At 40.0% G+C, this 19,217-nt stretch overlaps 1 long non-coding RNA gene across 1 annotated transcript in view; it reads right to left on the minus strand.

Annotated features, from left to right (window-relative positions):
- Positions 1-10,864: 10,864 nt before the first annotated feature.
- Positions 10,865-19,217, minus strand: part of LOC117088639 — a 29,749-nt gene continuing 21,396 nt past the window's right edge. Inside the window, exon 2 of the long non-coding RNA XR_004439256.1 lies at positions 10,865-11,634. This is a non-coding gene — a long non-coding RNA (uncharacterized LOC117088639). The remainder of the gene's footprint in view (positions 11,635-19,217) is intronic.

Here is a 19,217-nt window from a genome sequence, read left to right on the forward strand (position 1 = left end):
ATCATCCTGGAGCCCAAGCAACGCAACTGGAGTGATGTGTGGAACACAGCCCGGAAGCAGCAGTTAGACAGTGAGGGCAATGGCAGCACAGTTGGTCAGGTCCTGACCTGGATGATGCAGCCTGCTCTGGGGGCTCCCATCATTCTATGTTCATTCAACAAATATGAACTAACTACTGATTATAGATCCTGCATAGTGTGCTCAACCTGCGGATACAGTGGTAAATGTCATTCCAGCCCTCCTGGGGCCTACAGTTTAGCTGAGGAGATGGCTTTTAAACAAATTATTACAGACAGTCACAGCTGGAAGAGTCTATGAAGGAGAAGTACACAGGTTCCTGTTAGAGAAACTGGAGGAAGGGCTGCATGGGGAAAGGGGAGACAGTGATAAAGGTCCACACTTGTACCAATAGCTATCTACACCTGGGGCAGACAGGTGATATAGAAATGAGACCTTTGAGTGGCTGGTTTTATTGACATGTGGAAAGCATATGGTGTGCCACACAATCACTATTTGTTGCTTGCCAGTAATTTATGTTTAAGGATAGTCTAAAGATGTAAGAATAAAACAAATGAGGCAGAAATTCAGTAAGGAATGCTCTTTCCCCTATGTGGGAACTCTTCTACTGGGCACTTTTTGAGCTCAGCGTTTGCATTTAGGAGCAAATGCACCACACAGAGTAAGAAGAGAGAATGAGGTCTAGACCCATGCTTAGCTCAAACTGGGAAAATGTAAAATGCAAGCAGCTCTCAGAGCACAGCAGCTCTCAGGCAGGAGAGGGCTCCTCCCAACACACGCACACCAGGAATGTCAAGCGGCCATCTGGTGGTGGTCAGGCGGTTGTTAACTGGCTCTTGAATAATAATTGGTTGCAGCTGGTAGCAGGGAACGGCGGGCTCCCAGTAGATAGAAAACACCTGAAACTGGTGATGGGCCGCTTCCCTGCAAGATCTCCGGAGCTGGGCAAATGGGCTCAAGCAAGAGCACTAAGAGGCAATGGTGGAGTTTAACTAGTACATGACCTTCCTCTAGAAATGCTGGACTGGTAAGCGCAGAATGCCTCGGGCGAGCACACGCACAACTCCAGTAAACACACTGCGCATGCTCCCTCCCGACGCCAGCAGGCCACTGCGCATGCAGAGAGCCCACCCCAAGGAAGGAATCGGGGAGAAGTAACCGGAGACTCCAGTCGTAGGCCAACATACAAAACCTCAAGTCAAAAGGTCAGACCACACACTTGATCTCTCAAGTCACCTGGTTGGCCCTCTTGCAAGTGTATTTTACTTCCTTTCATTCCTGCTCTAAAGCTTTTTAATACATGTTCACTCTTGTTCTAAAACTTGCCTTGTTCTCTCCTTCTACCTTAGGCCCCTTGGCTGAATTCTTTCTTCTGGGGAGGCAAGAACTGAGGTTGCTGCAGATCTGTATGGATTCGCCGCTGGTAACCTACTCTGGTGTCGTGTGACTCAGGTATGTTCCACCGCTAACCAGTACACTTCTCTGGATAAGAACTCTGACCCGTCAACTACAGGCCAAATTATACCCGTGCTATTGTATTAATAAGATGAGAAAATGTGAAATAAAACTGAGGGAAATTCACATTAAAAATGATGAGAGCCATGTATTTGGGACCCTATTCTCCCCTTCTATTTTGAGCCTTCTAATCTCAGATAGTAGTTTATTTATTTATTTTTTTTAACTTGACTGTGAGAAGCTAGAACTAAACAAAAATGGAATGTCTTGATTCAGGTGTCACTGTTTGCATTGTAGCTGCTGTTTTTTTCTCCAAGGGGAAAAATAATTAGACCCCTCTCAATGGTCCCATTTATGCTTAGGTTATAACAGCTCCAGAAATAAAAGAGCATATCAGTGTGTTCCGTCATTATTTTTCCTGCCTCATAATTTCTAGGTCACTTCAAATATCCATTTCACCATCACTACCTTCAATTAAAAAAAATTGTCAAGAGTTTAATAGGGCCTTTAAAATCCATTTAGCGGCCGGGCGCGGTGGCTCAAGCCTGTAATCCCAGCACTTTGGGAGGCCGAGACGGGCGGATCACGAGGTCAGGAGATCGAAACCATCCTGGCTAACACGGTGAAACCCCGTCTCTACTAAAAAAATACAAAAAACTAGCCGGGCGAGGTGGCGGGCGCCTGTAGTCCCAGCTACTCCGGAGGCTGAGGCAAGAGAATGGCGGGAACCCAGGAGGCGGAGCTTACAGTGAGCTGAGATCCGGCCACTGCACTCCAGCCCGGGTAACAGAGCCAGACTCCGTCTCAAAAAAAAAAAAAAAAAAAAAAAAAAAATCCATTTAGCTTAAATAATGCATTATTGAAGGGCCATCCCTCAACCACTAAAGTGGACTCGTAAGACAGTTTCACTGAGTGGCCCCAGGGTAAATGCGTTTCATTTAAGCAGCATTGTGTTTGCCATAGGATTATCATAAATAGTAGGGTATTCCTTGAAATAAGGCTTATTCAGGATTCAAGAGATTCAGGATTCAATCTGTTTTCCATTTCTGTGTTAAAAAAAGTGGGGGCACTATTTGTCAGATAAACTGCTTCTCTTTGCGGATATGGTTTCCTTGATTAGCGATTATTGGTGAGGTCTTGAATATATGTCAGACTTGAGCCCTGGAGGAATGAGGCAGACTTTTGATGTTCAGAACTGCATTGTCCTAGAAATCCCCAGATCCTTGGGCCTGAAGAACAATAGAAATTTAGGGTGAAAAATTTCTATTTATCTTCTCGCCCCACTGCACTGTCCCAGGGCAGGCACCCAAACTGCTCCTCTACACAAATGCTCGTCCTCTTTTTCAAAGTATGAGATTTGGCCCAGCTCTTTGGACCTACTTAATTTTAAAAACTCAGTCTTTCTGTCAGCAAGGGCCTTGGAAGGAAAAGATCCGGATTCGAGTCCTGATTCTGCTACTTACCGTGTAACCATACTGTAGAGCATTTAAATGATACTAAACTCAACAGAAAAATACGAAAGCCCTTTTATATGTGTACTGTTATGCAATAGAAAGAGCAAGAGCATTCTTCCTTGTTACATTTGAGGCTTGCATTCAAGGCCATTCACACACCACCTAAAGATGAAGAAGGAGTCATTTTCTGTTCTTCCTAAACTCTGGATGTCCATCGATTGTGGTTAATTTTAGGTGTTGACTGAACTGAAGAATGCCTGGATGGCTGGTGAAGCATTGTTTCTGTGTGTGTTTGCAAGGGTATTTCCAGAGGAGATTGATGCGTGAGTTAGTGACCGAGAGAGGAAGACCTGCCCTCATTGTGGACGGGCACCATGCAATCTGCTGGCAAACACTTCTTGAACAAAGCAACCAGGAGAAAGGGAAATTCAGCTTGCTTGGTTTTCTTTTTAATGCTCTCTCTCTTTTCCAGAGCAGTAGGTATATTTTCTCCTGCCCTCCTTGGGCATCTGAACCCCAGGTTCTTTGGCCTTTGGACTGTGAGACTTGCACCAGTAGCCTCCTGGGGGGTGTTGAGTCTTTAGCCTTGGACTGGAGGTTGCACTGTCAGCTTCTCTGGCATTGAGGCTTTCCAACTTGGACTGTGGCACACTACTGGCCTCTCTTTCTCTCCTGCTTGCAGATGGCCTACCTGGTGGTGGGACTTCCTTTTTGTGATCATGTGAGCCAATTCTCCCTAGTAAATTCCCTTTCATATATGTGTCTTATTGACTCTGTCCTTCTGAAGAATCCTGACTAACACACTATCTTAACCTGATCTCCCAGGGATAAAGACGTTGGGAGAGGACAGAGGAGGTTGGGTCCTTGGGCTGATTTGCACAGGGCCTTGCACCCAAAAAGGATAGCTTCATGCGCTTAGTAGGATCTAGCTCATTCCCCTTTTGAAAACTACAGGCAGAGTTCTGGAACCAGGATGGGCTCCAGCATGAGCTGTAGTGACAGGGGACTGCAGAAGCAGGGAATCTAAGCTTCTAAGCAATGGTCACATCCCACCAGAGCATGTCCTCATCTAGCTGGAGTCGACACTACAGTGACAGATGTTTGCACTTTCCCGTCCTGGGATTTTAACAAACTAGAATGTGTCAACAGGTTTGGACAGATATTGAAGCCAGGTTATGTAGGATACTTTGGAGAAAACTTGGCCTGGGGTAGAGATGACTTCCCCAACAAACTGTAGGGAACCTCAGTGAATAGAACCTAATACACAGTCGTTGAATTGGTTGAGAAGAATGGAGAGGCAGAAACTCCCTCTGACCACAGGCAGTCACTGTGCTGATCACAGGAGCCCAGGAAGGCCTAGGCCAGACTATGGTGGGGTGTTTGCAGGCCCAAGGAGGCAAACCCAGCCCAGCCTGTCTTCACCATAGCCTTTTGAGGCGTCAGGGCATCCAAAGCCCTTCTTGGGAGGGTTATAACTGTTACCAGCAAGCTGCCAGGAAGAATAACCAACCGTCGCCCACACTCATCAGAAGAGGTGCAATTTTGTGAGCTCTATGCTTCAGTGGTGGTGGAACCCTTTGAATGATCATTTCCTCTGTATTTTTTTTCCAGGCCACTGCATTTTCTTAAACAGAGCTACTCCACGCATTGCCCTTTGTCCTAGAACATCTTGCCTTAATTGCATTAATCATCTGATCTCTTCACTTTTAACATGACTTCTTGGGCTCCCATGATAACACTGATACCGTGTCTGATAAGGTTCAAATTCCACCACAGCCTGTGGCTGGAGGGTCTCGTGAGGGAAACTGCTCACAAGAATAAGGTAGGAGAGGAGATCCAAGAATATTCCTCTTCCAAACAGGGAAGGCTGCATGACTCAATGACACCTCTCATCTCTCCTCGTCATAATGTCCCCCTAGTCCATGTCACGCCTCATGGGTCATTATGGTGTTGGGATGGGGTTAGAACTGGTAAGCACTATTAAAAGGGAACATTTTGGGGGTTTTTCCTCCTGTGACCCTGGTTCAGAAAGCATGTTTTAGAGCAAGTTGGGAGGCACTCTCGTTTAAACAGGTGTCACGGTATCAATGAAGTCTACCAAGATGTTGTCAACCTTTGTCTTTTTTAAAAGTCACTCTGGGATCTTAATAAGTGTTTTTAACACAAAAATAAAATTTTTAAAAATTGAGGTCCTGGAACTGGAAATGTGGGCAAAGGGACACAATGCGGGTGCCCGGAGTGTTTTGCTTTGGGAGGTAGTGCAGACAAGGTGCCAGGGAGAGGCGTGCATTGACCAAGGTGAGAATACTAATCCCACAACTTTGGCTCAAGTGCCCCCTGCCCACTAGCCTCCAGGTCCAGTCACCTGGCCGAGAGGGACAAGGGCTGTATCTGACCCAGGAATCCTCCATTCTCAGAAAGAAAGTGAGCAATGCTTGGCCTGGATGTGACATTGAGCTGTTCAGAGTTTGCCCTGGACAGAGTAGCCCCTGCCCACATTCGCCCATATGGGCTTACTCACTGGTTTCCAGAAGGCCTTTAGCCCACTTGTAACCTTATCTCAACTGAAATAAATCAGCCCCAACCCAGGGACTGGCTTGCTGTACCAAGTCCACTGGTGATGAAGAGGAGGGGGGATCACAGGGACCTTTGCAGGGCGCGTACTGTGCTTCCAAGAGTTATGAATAGCTCAGCTCCCAGAGGAGAGAGTTCTCAAGTTCATTCTTTACAGTTAAGCTCTTGTTTAAGACGGGAAAGTTATTCTGAGTAATAACTATTTCCTTCTCCGTGAGCCCCACAGTGAAAAAGTGTTACTTCCTACTTAGGACTTCATGTTCAGTGAACACAGCTCTCAGTGCCGGAGAGAAAAATAAATTGCTTTCCAAAGGGCAATGAGATTTCTACTGCCTGTATCGATCGTGCAGCTTTTCATTCCTGGGTGGTTTTCCTTGACCTCTGTGAGGACTGTATGTTCCGAAGACATAGCAGGGCCTGAACTTCAAAAACACTAGTGACATTCCAGGCTGGCTGTGAAATGTTGCAGTAAATCTGAAAAAACATTCTCCACTCATATGGTGAGGTGGAGGTCATTTTGAACACATGGGGAAATTGCTACCCAAAGGCTATTGTGTCCACAGTCTTCTCGCAGTCCTAGTGCTTCAAGCTCCATTGAAGTGAGATGCCCCTCTGCCACTGTGTCCCCCCACTGCACCCCCACCTGGGGTGTTCTGGGCCATAAAAGCTTGAGCAGGAACACTTCCTAGGAGCACCTTTTCAAAGCCCACCAATCACCTCTGGCTGGAGACCTGCTGCAACCCCAGCCTTTGGTATTGTAGCCAGCTCCGACAGTCAAGACATTTAATCCCACGGACTGCAGAATGGTGTGGGCAGCAAGCAGCTCTACTGCAGGTCTGTAGGAAGTGTGTCTTTATTTTTATCCTAGCAGACCTCACTGAAAGCTCTGGGTCTGACGGCGATCGCAGAGAAAGGTCCCGGTCAGAGTCAGGCTGTTCCCTGCTTCTCACCAGCTGTGTCATCCCGAGATGTGCCTAATCTTCCCCATCTGTAAGACACAAGGGCCAGGTGAGGCCAGTGGTTCTCAAACCAGAGAGTTTCCCTCTCCCTCTCCCTCTCCCTCTCCCTCTCCCTCTCCCTCTCCCTCTCCCTCTCCCTCTCCCTCCTTTTTAGATAGAGTCTCACTCTGTTGCCCAGGCTGGAGTGCAGTGGTGCAATCTCGGCTCACTGCAAACTCCGCCTCCCAGGTTTAAGCAATTCTCTGCCTCAGCCTCCCGAGTAGCTGGGATTACAGGTTCATGCCACCAAACCTGGCTAGTTTTTGTGTTTTTAGTAGAGATGGGCTTTCACCATTTTGGCCAGGCTGGTCTTGAACTCCTGACCTCATGATCCATCCACCTTGGCCTCCCATAGTGCTGGGATTACAGCCGTGAGCCACTGCTCCTGGCCCAACCCAGAGAGTTTCTAAGAATTATCTGGGCAATGTGTAATCCCCAATGGCAATTTCCAGAAATTCTCATTTTAAAAGCTCCTCGTTGATGTTGACACTGATGTTCTATGGACCACAGTTGGGAAACTACTGGGAGCAGATAGAAAACTTCCAGCCCCAAGCGTCTCTGCTGGACCCTGGCTGTGATGTTAAATTTTATTACCTCTGGTTGGCTTTAGAGTTCTCTTTATTATCATACACATAAACCTTTTTTTAATTATTGGGGAATTTATAATAATTTATCACAATAAGATTTGGAAGCATTTGAGAGCAATAGTTGTAAGTTGAATTTCTTTGGGCAGAGGTAAATATACAAAGAAAACAGGTGAGAAGTTGGCTGTGTATCAGATAGTCTAAAGAAAATATTTTAGAGAAGAACTACATTCCGTTATATTACTCCTTTTGAAATATTTTCTTTTTCCCCTCATTTCCCTCTTATCCTATCTCCTTCATCTCTTCTTTATGTTTAGATTCCCTTGATTAGAAATGGCAAAATCAGTAAGTGAAACATCTGACAAATGTAGAAGTAAATGGGAACCAGGCCGTCAGGGCCACCCCACAGTTGACCTCAAAGCTTGGCCTGGTTGATGTCCACATGCCATGAATTGGGAGCCCCCTCTCTTTGGCTTTTGGGAATTTTTATCAGAAAGGGAGGAGCCATCCCAAGGCAGCTTTTACCTGTCACTGATAGCATCAAACCTTGACTCCAAAAACTTGAGGAAAACCAAAAGCATGTGGTCATCAGGAAAAAAACTGAAGATCCCATCTTTAATCACAATAAAGCTAGAATTCCCAGATAGTACATTTTTGAATCTTTGCATCCATCCGCTAGTTCAAGTACTTCAACAGCAATTGCCCTCATGGTGATTTCACAAATTCCTCACATCCTTCATTCATTTGACAAATATTCATTGAGCATCTACTTGGTGCCATGAACTAGAGATCAGTGTGAACAGATGCCATGAACTCTGCCTTGCAAATGCCACTTGCATCAAGCCCCACAAGCAGAGGGGCTCTGGCACTGTGGTCTGAGAGGTCAGGAGGAGTCCTTTCTGAGGAGATGACAGTGAGCTGAGATTGGAAGAGCAGTAGGAGAGAACTAGATGAACCGAATGAAAAGGTGCTCCACGTATAGAGGTGGGTGCAAGCTACTGAAAGATAGCCCTTCATGGGGGAAATAGCACATCATGTTCCGCTTTGGCCCAAGTCATGACTTGTCTGCATGTCTGCCTCACATGAGGTAGGGGGACTGAAGGATGTTTTTGGAGATGTCTTCTGAACCCTGATCCTTGATATACACTCTGATTCCATACTTGTTATTGAATTTTGCAATAGGAAATTTAAACCACATGCTGTTTATTTAAAAATTTCTATTAAATTTTCATTTGACTTGCACTTCCAAATAATAAACTGAATGTTGCTTAGTTTAATTTTCAAGTTGATGAATCTTTATTTCCTGTTGCTAATTCAAGTCACTTAAAGTGAATTTTGATTAATCTGCGATAGGAAGTTTTGTCTTTCTTAATTGAAAACACTTTTGAACCAATAGCATATTGCACTAAATTACTCAGGAAATGGCAATGCTAGGGCTAAGAAAATCTTTATTTTTGTATTTTTATAAAAAATTATCACAGATTTCAAAGGATTAATTTCTCCAAACTCTTACTGAAAAGAGCTATTGAACTCTCAGTTGACTACAAATGATTTATCTCTGCTAATTAGAAATAAAAATCTTCCTGGCTTCTTGGTGTCAATGTGTGCAATTCCAGTGATGATCATGCTCTATATTTATACAAGGGCTAATATATCACTTGCACATATTTTTATCTTTTTAAGCTTCCCAGCATCACTTAACTGGTGGTTGATGTGGAGGGGATGATCTGGAAGGATGATAAATTAAGACTGTCTCTCATTTTAAACCATAAAATAGGTATGTAATGAATCAGAGCTGAAATGCAATCATCTTGAAAGAAAAGATTGCTGGGTTGAATGTTAGTTCTGCTTTTAGCTCTTTGAGGAAATGTAACACTGCTTTCCACAATAGTTGCACTAATTTACACTCCTACCAACAGTGTGTAAGTATTCCCTTTTCTCTGCAACCTTGCCAGCCTCTGTTGTTTGTTTGTTTTCCACTTTCTAATAGTAGCCATTCTGACTGGTGTAACATGGTATCTCATTGTAGTTTTGATTTGCATTTCTCTAATGATCAGCAATATTGAAGTTTTTCTTCCAGAGGAATATGAATCACTCTACTATAAAGATACGTGCACAAGAATGTTCATTGCAACACCATTTACAATAACAAAGACAGGGAATCAACCTAAATGCCTATCAGTGACGAAATGGATAAAGAAAACGTGGTAATATAAACCATGGACAACTATGCAGTCATAAAAAGAACAGGATCATGTCTTTTGCAGGAACACGGATGGAGCTGGAGGCCACTATCCTTAGCACATTAATTCAGGAGCAGAAAATCAAATACCACATGTTCTCCCTTATAAGTGGGAGCTAAATGATGAGAACTCATGAACACAAAGAAGGGAGCAACAGACAGTGGGGTCCGTTTGAGGAGGAGAGAGAGGAATAGAAGCAGTAACTATTGAGTACTAGGCTTAATACCCGGGTGATAAAATAATCTGTACAACAAACCACCATGACACAAGTTTCCCTGTGTGGCAAACCTGCACATGTACCCCAAACCTAAAACAAAAGTTTTTAAAAAAAGAAAGAAAAGATTGCGCTTTTCTTTCTTAAGGTGTTAAGAAAGAATGTCTGTGCCAATCAGGTGAAGAATGAAATCTAGAGTCCTCACTAATGCCTGCATTTTCACTCCTGAGTGGTCTGGCTCCCACTTACTCCTCCAGTTGATTTTCTGCTACTCTTTCTCTCATGTGCTTGGCCCCAGCTGCACAGACCTTCTTGCTGTTCCTGCAACACACACAAGGCTTGCTCTTGCCTCGAGGTCTTTGCAAGTGCTGTTCCTTCTGCCTGAAGGCTCTTCCCTTGATACTCTCATCATAGCTTATTCGCTGGCTTCCTTTAGCTTTGCTCAAATGCACTTCTTGAGAGAGGGCTTCTGGACCAGCTCAAAAAGCATTCCCAGCACTCGTTATCACTTTCCATGTATAATTTGTTTTCATAACACTGATCATCAACTGATGAATTTTATACATATACAATTATATATATGTTATATATAGTTTACTGTATGTTTTAGATCCATTTTGGGTTCACAGAAAAATTAAGAGGAAGGTACAGAGATTTCCTATATGCCTCCTTCCCTGACACATGCACAGCCTCCTCCATATCAACATCCTCCACCAGAGTGGCACATTTGTTACCATTGATGACCCTACGTTGGCATACCCTCATCACACAAAGTTTTTAGTTTATCTCAGGCTTCATTCTTGGTATTCATTCTATGGGTGTGGATAAATATATAATGACAAGTGTCCATCATTTTGGTATCATACAGAGTGTTTGCACTGCCCTATAAACACTCTGTGCTCTACCTATGCTTCCCTTCTTCCTCCAACCCTTGGCAACCGCAACCACGCATCTTTCTACTGTCTCTATAGCTTTGCCTTTTTGAGTGTCGTGAAGTTGAAATCATCAGGTATGCAGTCTTTTCAGATTGGCTTCATTCACTTAGCAGTACACATTTGAGTTTCCTCAGTGTCTTCACAGCTTTATGAGTCATGTCATTACTTTTCAGTGCTGAATAATATTCCATTGTCTGGACGTACCAGAGTTTATTTGTCCATTCACCTACTGAAGGACATCTTGGTTGCTTCACAAGTTTTGGAGCATAAATGTATTTTTCTCTTTATTTGTTTATTTGGTCTCTCTTTTCCCATCCCTCCAGCATAGTGACTATGCCTATTCGTATACTCTTATATCCCAATGACTAGTATACTGATTGTACATAATATGTGCTCAAAAATATTTTATTGAATAAAGAATTGAGGAAGGAAAGTAAAAAATACAGAAAAGAGATCAAATGAATGAGCACTAGAAGTAACTATAATACACTGTATAGGAAGAGGTATTCCCAGATCAAATAACTCAATCTGTCCAGTCTTGGCAGCAAGGACAGTGAGTGCCTAAAGACATTGCTTCATTAGTGACTAAGTGTGTGGACAGAATTTCTATTTAAAGAAGGATATCATGATCAAAGAAGATGACAGCAGGAGAGAAGATATTTGCAGTTTCTAAAATGAGGAATCAGTGTCTGGAATCACTAGTGCCTTTGAGTCAACAAGTAGAAGATGACAATCGCAAAAAGGAAAGACAGACAAAGGACACAAACAGGCAATTTACACAACAGGAATCCCAAGGGCTAGCAAGTCTAAAACATGTTTAAAACTGTGACTAATCAGAGAAATGCAAATAAATCTTCAATGAGTTGTCAGTTTATAAGAGTAGACTTGAAAAAATTAAGAGGTAGGATGATGGGGCTGTGAAGGCAAAGGGACCTTTGTCTGGTGCCGGTGGCAAGATAGACAGATGTGGCCGTGGGTTTAGGTGTATATCATATCCCAGCAGCGGCAAAGAAAGGAGAATTTATCCTGGTGGAGAGGAGCTGAAACGAGCCGGCCGCCATTGGTAGAAGTGTGAGTAGGGAAAGTGTGGGGGAAGCTCACCACTCACGGTCAGATGTACACATATGGCCCCAGATCAATCTGAAAATCAGTGCTTCCCCTACAAAAAAAGTAGAAAAAAGACTGAGGTCTATATCGCAATACGAGTTTAATAAGAAATAGCATAGCTGGCCCATTTAATACCCAAAGCAGATAATTTTTAACACCTCTTTCTCCAATACAACTAAAATAATTTTCATTAATAATCAAGAAATGAAATGAATAATAATGGCCAGAAAAGAAACATAGACAGTAAAGGTTTTCTTCTACTGAATTTTGTATAATTATGCTGATTAAAAATTAAAATAAAACAAATATTATAGTACAAACAGGAACTAAAAGTAGATTAGCATGTTTAAATTATTTAAACAAAAAAACCCATATACTTGCATATTAGTCTATTACAGTAATAGATAATCACATTACAGTTTCTGTTTCAGAGCCTTAGTTTCTACAAATTTGTCATTAACTTCATCAAAATAGCAGTACCAGAAAAAGTCATCAATCCACCTTCACTCATGAAGGAATAATGTTTATCCACTTTATTTTTGAAAAGTTTATTTCACATGAAACAGCAGGTATATGCATAGATAGAAAAGATTTTAAGCGTGAGAATAAATTTGGCAATGAATCATGAACATTCCATTCCACAATAAATTCCAGAAATTTCAGAGGCAAATGGAAACTCCAAGTGGTTTTATATAATGACAGAATAGAAGTAACCCAATTTGTTTCTCCATTTTTGCAATTACTGTGCTATTCTTGGTTAATTTGAATCTAGTGTCCATACCTTAATGAATTTACTTTCAAGAGGAATGTGTGTAGCTAAATCTGTGTCTGCTGGGGGCTGATTATAATAATCAAGAATCCTCCAAATCGACTTCAATGTGCAATAAAATGTCTATTCAAGGATAAGTAATAGAAATGTGCTAATTTAAAGCTCATATGTACATTACTAAACTCAACAGAAGTGATTAGAACTTAGACTCCCATAAAAAGATATTCTTGAGAGAGGTGTATATCATCAGTGGCATTGCTTAGAGTTGCTGTGACAGTGATTTAAAAAGCATATTATCTCTTAATGTCATTATTATTTTTAAATTCTGCAGACAAGGTACTCCCTTATTGGCTGCTTATGAGGCAGGTTGCTACCATTGCTCCTCTCTAGGGACATGCTGTTTATAAGCAAAAAACAATTTATGTGGGACCTGCAAAGAGGCTTGAGGGAGAGGTGTGGTAAGAAAAAAAGGGATTTCCAAAAAAAGTGGATGTTCAATTGTTTCAAACACATTTGTGGAGAAACTATCCTTCCTCCATTTCTTTGCCTTTGGACCTTTGTCAAAATCAGTGGACCACTGTGCCCCTGGCTAGAGAAACAGCCAAATTGACCTGCCCCTTGAGAAAATGTCCCCAAGTCATGGAACCACCACATGTCCATCCCTGCAGCTGGAGACATAGCCTGGTGGCCCTGCCCCCAGGGAGCCAGTTCTCAAGTCAGCCAACACACCATGCACTGCACCCCTAGCCAGAAAAACAACCCAGCAGTCCTGCCACCATGTACACATGCATGCCCCTTGCCTATGAACCAATTTAGTAAGCCTACCACTGGCTAAGCCACAACACTGCCACCACAGACTCCTATAGCCTAGGTTACTGAGGCACTCGCAAGCATCACTAACATAAATTATAGCTGAAGAAACTGCATGAACATTGCACTGCCCTGTCTTTCCAGAACCAAAACCAGTGTACCTTACCCAGCCAATACCCTAGGACCCATCTACAGGAATAAGTCTTTACGAAAGCTCTTTTATAAAACTGAAAGACGTAACTATTCCATTAGATGAGTGGATATCAACATAGGGATACAATAAACACGAAAAAGCGAAGAAACAGGATACCTCAAAGAAGCATAATTATTATTTAGGAACAGAGGCCTAAAGAAATGAAAATGTAGAAAATGCCAGGGAAGTATTAATAATCGAAAATAATAATCTTAAGAGAACTCAGTGAGATACAGGAAAATACAGATAGACAATTCAAGGAAATCAGGAAAAGTAATGAAATAAGAAATTCAACAAAGGTAGATATAAAATACCGAACAGAAATCTTGGAGCTGAAGAATTTCATGAAGGAAATAAACAATGAAATTAAGAGCTAAGACTAGATAAAGCAGAAAAAAAGAATTTCTAAATGTGAAGACAGATCTTTTGAAGTAACCAAGGCAGACAAAGAAGAAAAAAAAAGTCTACAGGACTTATGGGACACCATAAATTAAACAAATATTCACATTTTGATAGTTTAAGAAGGAGAAGAGATAAGAAAGGACATAGAAAGCCTATTTGATAAAACAATATCTGAAAAGAATCTCAAATCTTGGGAGTTAAATGAGCATCCAGGTTCATGAAGTTTAAAAGTTTCTAAATATATTCAATTCAAAAACTTGCACCCTGGGGCACATTATAGTAAAACTGTCAAAAGTTAAAGACAAAGAAAAATTCTAAAAACAGAAAGAGAAATGCATCAAGTCACATATAAAGAAATACCCATTAAACTAACAGATTTCTCAGCAGAAACGTTACAGGCAGAGAGAGAATGGCATGATATAGTCAAAGTGCTGAAAGAGAAAAAGACTTACAACCAATAATTCCACACCCAGAAAAACTATCCTCCAAAAATGAAGGGAGAAATAAAGGCTTTTCCAGGAAACAAAAATGGAATTCATTACCACTATACTGGCCTTACAAGAAACACTAGGGAGACCTACATCTGGAAGCAAAAGAATGGTATCTACCATCATGAAAACACACGAGTGTGTAAAACTCACTAGCAGAACAGACACATAAAGAAGAAAGAAAAAGTAGTTAAAATGCATCACTACAGAAAACCACCAAACCGCAAAAATAAACAATAACAGAGGAAGAAAGAAACAAAAAATATGCAAAGGCATCAAAATACAAATAACAAACAGAGTAAGTTCTCACCTATCAGTAATAACCTTTAATCTAAATAGAACACATTCTTCAATTAAAATATATAGACTGGCTAAAGAAATTTTTAGAAAATCAAGACCCACCTCTCTGCTGCAAATCAGTAGTGATTCTATACATCAACAGTGAACTAGCTGAAAAAGAAATCAAGAAAGCAATCCAATTTACAATAGCAAAGAAAAAAATACTGAGAAATAAATGTAACCACAGTAGTGAAAGATCTCCATAAGAGAAACAATAAAATATTGATGAGCAAATTGAACACAATAAAACAAAACAGAAGGACATTCCATGTTCATGGATTGAAATAATTAATATTGCTATAATGACCAGGCTACCCAAAACAATGTACAGATTCAATTCAATCCCTATCAAAATGCCAATGACATTCATCACAGAAACAGAAAAAACAACCCTAAAATTTGTTTGGAATCACAAAATACTCCAGGTAACCAAAGCAATCTGAGCAAAAAGAGCAAAGCTGGAGGTATCACACTACCTGACTTCAAAATACACTACAAAGTTATACTGAAACAGCACAGTAATGAAATAAAAACAGACATGTAGACCAATGGTAAAGAATAGAGGACCCAGAAATAAATGCAAAACAATTGTTTGGTAGTCTTTTGGTTTATCTAAGTATAAGATCATATTATCTGTGAATGGGATGATTTTACTTCTTTTTTCTCCAACTTGAATGCACTTTACTTTTTTCCTCTTGCGTAATTGCACTGGTCAAGACTTTTAGTATTGTGTTTAATAAAAGTGGTGAAAGTGGGCTTTCTTATCTTTTTCCAGATCTTTAAGAAAAGTCTTTTGATGTTTTCCCCATTCAGTACAATGTTGGCTACAGGCTTGTCATCTACAACCTTTATTATTTTGAGATATGTTTCTTCTATAACCAGTTTGTTGACAGGGTTTTTATTATAAAATAATGATGAACTTTATCCAATGCTTTTTCAGCACCTATTGAAATTGGCATATGATTTTTCTTGGTTCCATTAATGTGATATATTTCAATAATTGATTTGCATATGTTGGGCCATCCTTGCATTCCTGGGATGAATTCCTGCTTGATTAAGGTGAATGATCTCTTTAATGTGTTGTTGGATTTGTTTTGCTAGTATTTTGTTGCGAATCTTTGCATCTATGCTTATCAGTGATATTGGATAATAGTTTTATTTTTCATTGTGTCCTTGTCTAGTTTTGGTATCAAGGTAATGCTGGTTTTATAAAATGAGTTTTGAAAAAAAAAAAACCCTCCTCTTCAACTTTTTGGAATAGTTTGGGAAGAATTGGAATTAGTTCTTCTTTAAAAGTTTGGAAGATGCTTTGTGTTTCTGTGGTATCAGTTGGATCTGTGGTATCAATTGTGGTATCAGTTTTAATTTCTGATTTGATGTGGACATTTTCTCCTGTTTCTCAGTTAGTCTAGCTAACACTTTGTTAATTCTGTTTACCTTTTCAAAAAACCAACTTTTTGTTTTATCTTTTATGTTTTTTTCTCCCGATTTTATTTCTTCCCTGATCTTTACTACTTCTTTTCTCTTCTTTTTTCTTACCCCTGAGATGGAGTCTCACTCGGTAACCCAGGCTGGAGTGCAGTGCCATGATCTCAGCTCATTGCAACCTCCACCTCCTGGGTTCAAACAGTTCTCCTGCCTCAGCCTCCCAAGCAGCTGGGACTACAGGCACACATCACCACCCAGCTAATTTTTGTATTTTTAGTAGAGACAGGGTTTCACCATGTTGGCCAGGATGGTCTCAAACTCCTGACTTTAGTTGATTCAGCCACCTCGGACTCCCAAAGTGCTGGGATTACAGGCATAAGCCACTGTGCCCAGCCACTATTTCTTTTCTTCTACTAATTTTGTGTTTGGTTTGCTCTTGCCTTTCTAGTTCCTTGAGTGCATTGTTAGGTTGTTTATTTGAAATTTTTCTGCTTTTTTGAGGTAGGCATTTATTTATTTATTGGAGTTTCACTCTTGTTGCCCAGGCTGGAGTGCAATGGTGCAATCTTGCTTCACCACAACCTCTGCCTCTCAAGGTAGGCATTTATTACTGTAAACTTCCCTGTTAATACTGCTTTGGCTGGGCCCCATAGGTTTTGGTATGTTGTGTTTTAATTTTCATTTGTTTAAAGAAATTTTTAAATTTTCTTCTTAACTTTTTCATTGACCCATTGTTCATTCAGGAGCCTATTGTTTAATTTCCACATGTTTGTGTAGTTTCCAAGTTTCCTTTTGTTATAGATTTCTAGTCTTATTCCTTTTGGTCAGAAAAAATACTTGACATGATTTGAATTAAAAAAAAATTGTTGAGACTTCTTTTGTGACTGAAGGTATGGTCAGTTCTGGAGAATGTTACATATGCTAATGAAAAGAACGTGCATTCAGTAGAAGTTGGGCAAAATGTTTTATAAATGTCAGCTAGGACTATTTGGTTTAGTATGTAGTTTAAATTCAATATTTCTTTATTGATTTTCTGTCTAGATCATCTGTCCAATGCTGGGAGTTAGATGTTGAAGTTTCCTCTCTTTATTGTATTACAGTCTATCCTTCCCTTTAGATCTAATAATATTTGCTTTGTATTTTTGAAAGCTCCAGTGTTGGATGCATAAATACTTAGAATTGTTAAGTTCTCTTGCTTAATTGACTCCTTTGTTATTATATAGCGCCTTTCTTTGTCCTTTTTTTTTTTTTTTTACAGTCTTTGATTTGTAATCTATTTTATTTGCTGTAAGGATAGCTATTCCTGCTCTTTTTTGGTTTCCATTTACGTAAGATATATTTTCCCACCCTTTCACTTTCAGTGTATGCTTGTGTTTCTAAGTGAAGTGGGTTTCTTGCAGGTGGCATATATTTGGGTCTTGTTTCTTTATTCATTCAGTCACTATATGCCTTCTGATTTGAGGCTTGAGTCTATTTATATCCAGAATTCTTACTGATAAGTAAGCTTACTACTGCCATTTTGTTGCTATTGTTTTGTAACTCTTCCCTTCCTTTTTTTCTGTCTTACCATCTTCCTTTGTGGTTAAGTGAATTTCTCTGGTTGTGTACTTTAATTTGTTTTTTATTTTTAGTGAATCAGTTACAAGTTTTTGCTTTGTAGTTACCAGGAGGCTTACAAAGAAACATTTTATAGATATAACAAATTATTTTGAAGAGATAACAACTTATATTAGATCACAAGGGGAAGAAAAGAAATAACAAATTTTAAAAATATTCTATACTTTAACCCCATCTTCTCCACATTTAATTGTATACTGTCCTATTTACATATTTTTGTATTGCCTTTTAGTGGGTTGATGTAGGTATTAGTGTTTTTAATAGATTTCTTACTAAAGTTATGAGTAGATTGCACAACACAATTATAGTTTTAGAATATCCTGGGTTTGTTATGTACTTAATTTTACCAGTGGATTTTATACCTTTACATGTTTTGTTTTTGTTTTTGTTTTGTTTTTGCATGTTAGTATTTTTTTCTTTCAGTTTGAAGAGCTCTCTTTAGCATTTTTTGTCAGATGGGTCTGGTGACAAATTCTCACAGCTTTTGTTGTTTGGGAAAGACTTCTCCTTCATATTGGAAGGATAGTTCTGCTGGATATAGTATTCTTGGATGACAGTCTTTTTTTTCTTTTAGAAGTTTGAAAATGTCATTCCACTCCTTCCTGGCCTGTAGGATTTCCTTTGAAAAGTCTGTTGGCTGATCAATTGGAGCTCCTTTATATGTTATTTGCTTATTTTCTCTTGTTGCTTTTTAAGAGTCTCTACTTCTCTTTTATTCTTGAACATTTGGTGACTTTATTCTAGGGTTAGTCTCATTTGAGTTGAATCTGTTTGGTGTTTTCTGACCTTTCTGTACCTGGATATTTATTCTTTCCTTAAGTGTTAAAAGTTTTCTGTTATTATGCCTTTGAATAAACCTATCCCTTGTTCTTACTCAATTCTCTTTTGATCACCAGTAGTTCTTAGATTTGGTTTTTTTAAGGTAATTTTTTATATCTTGTAGATGATCTTTGTTTCTTTTCATTTTTTTGTTTTCTTTGTATTTTCAAATAGCCTATCTTCAGCCTCACTGATTCTTTCCTCTGCTTGATCCATTCTGCTATTGAGAACCTCTGTTGCATATTTTAGTTCAGCAAATGTATTTCTCAGTTCCATGGTTTCTGTTTGATTCTTTAGTTTTTTCAATCTTTTTGTTAGATTTCTCTGATAAATTTCTCAATTGCTTTTCTGTGTTATCTTAGACATTTCTGAGTATTCTTAAAACTGCTATTTTCATTTTTTGGTCCGAGAGCATACATATTGCAGTTTCATTAGGGTCAGTTACTGGTTTATTGTTTTGTTCATTTGGGGAGGTCATGGTTCCCCATTTGCTGTTGTTTTTTATAGATGTACATTTACATCTTTGCATTGAAGGGTTGTTTATTTCAGTCTTCTCTGCCTGGGTTATTTTGGGTTTTATTGGATAAGTTTTCCTAGAAATTCTCTGTAATTTAATTGTAGATTGTCTTTTATCCCCCCAATTATGTTGTTGCCTCTTTTTTGGCACTAGATGGTGCCTTAAGCCCAGGGTTGCCTCAGTTGTAGTAAACAACCAGAGTGCTGCCCATTCCAAATGGGAGAAATCTCAAAGGGGACATCCTGGTAGTGTG

This window comes from Trachypithecus francoisi, unplaced genomic scaffold (genome assembly GCF_009764315.1).
Source record: "Trachypithecus francoisi isolate TF-2019V2 unplaced genomic scaffold, Tfra_2.0 Lachesis_group10, whole genome shotgun sequence".
Classification (NCBI taxonomy): Eukaryota; Metazoa; Chordata; class Mammalia; order Primates; family Cercopithecidae; genus Trachypithecus; species Trachypithecus francoisi.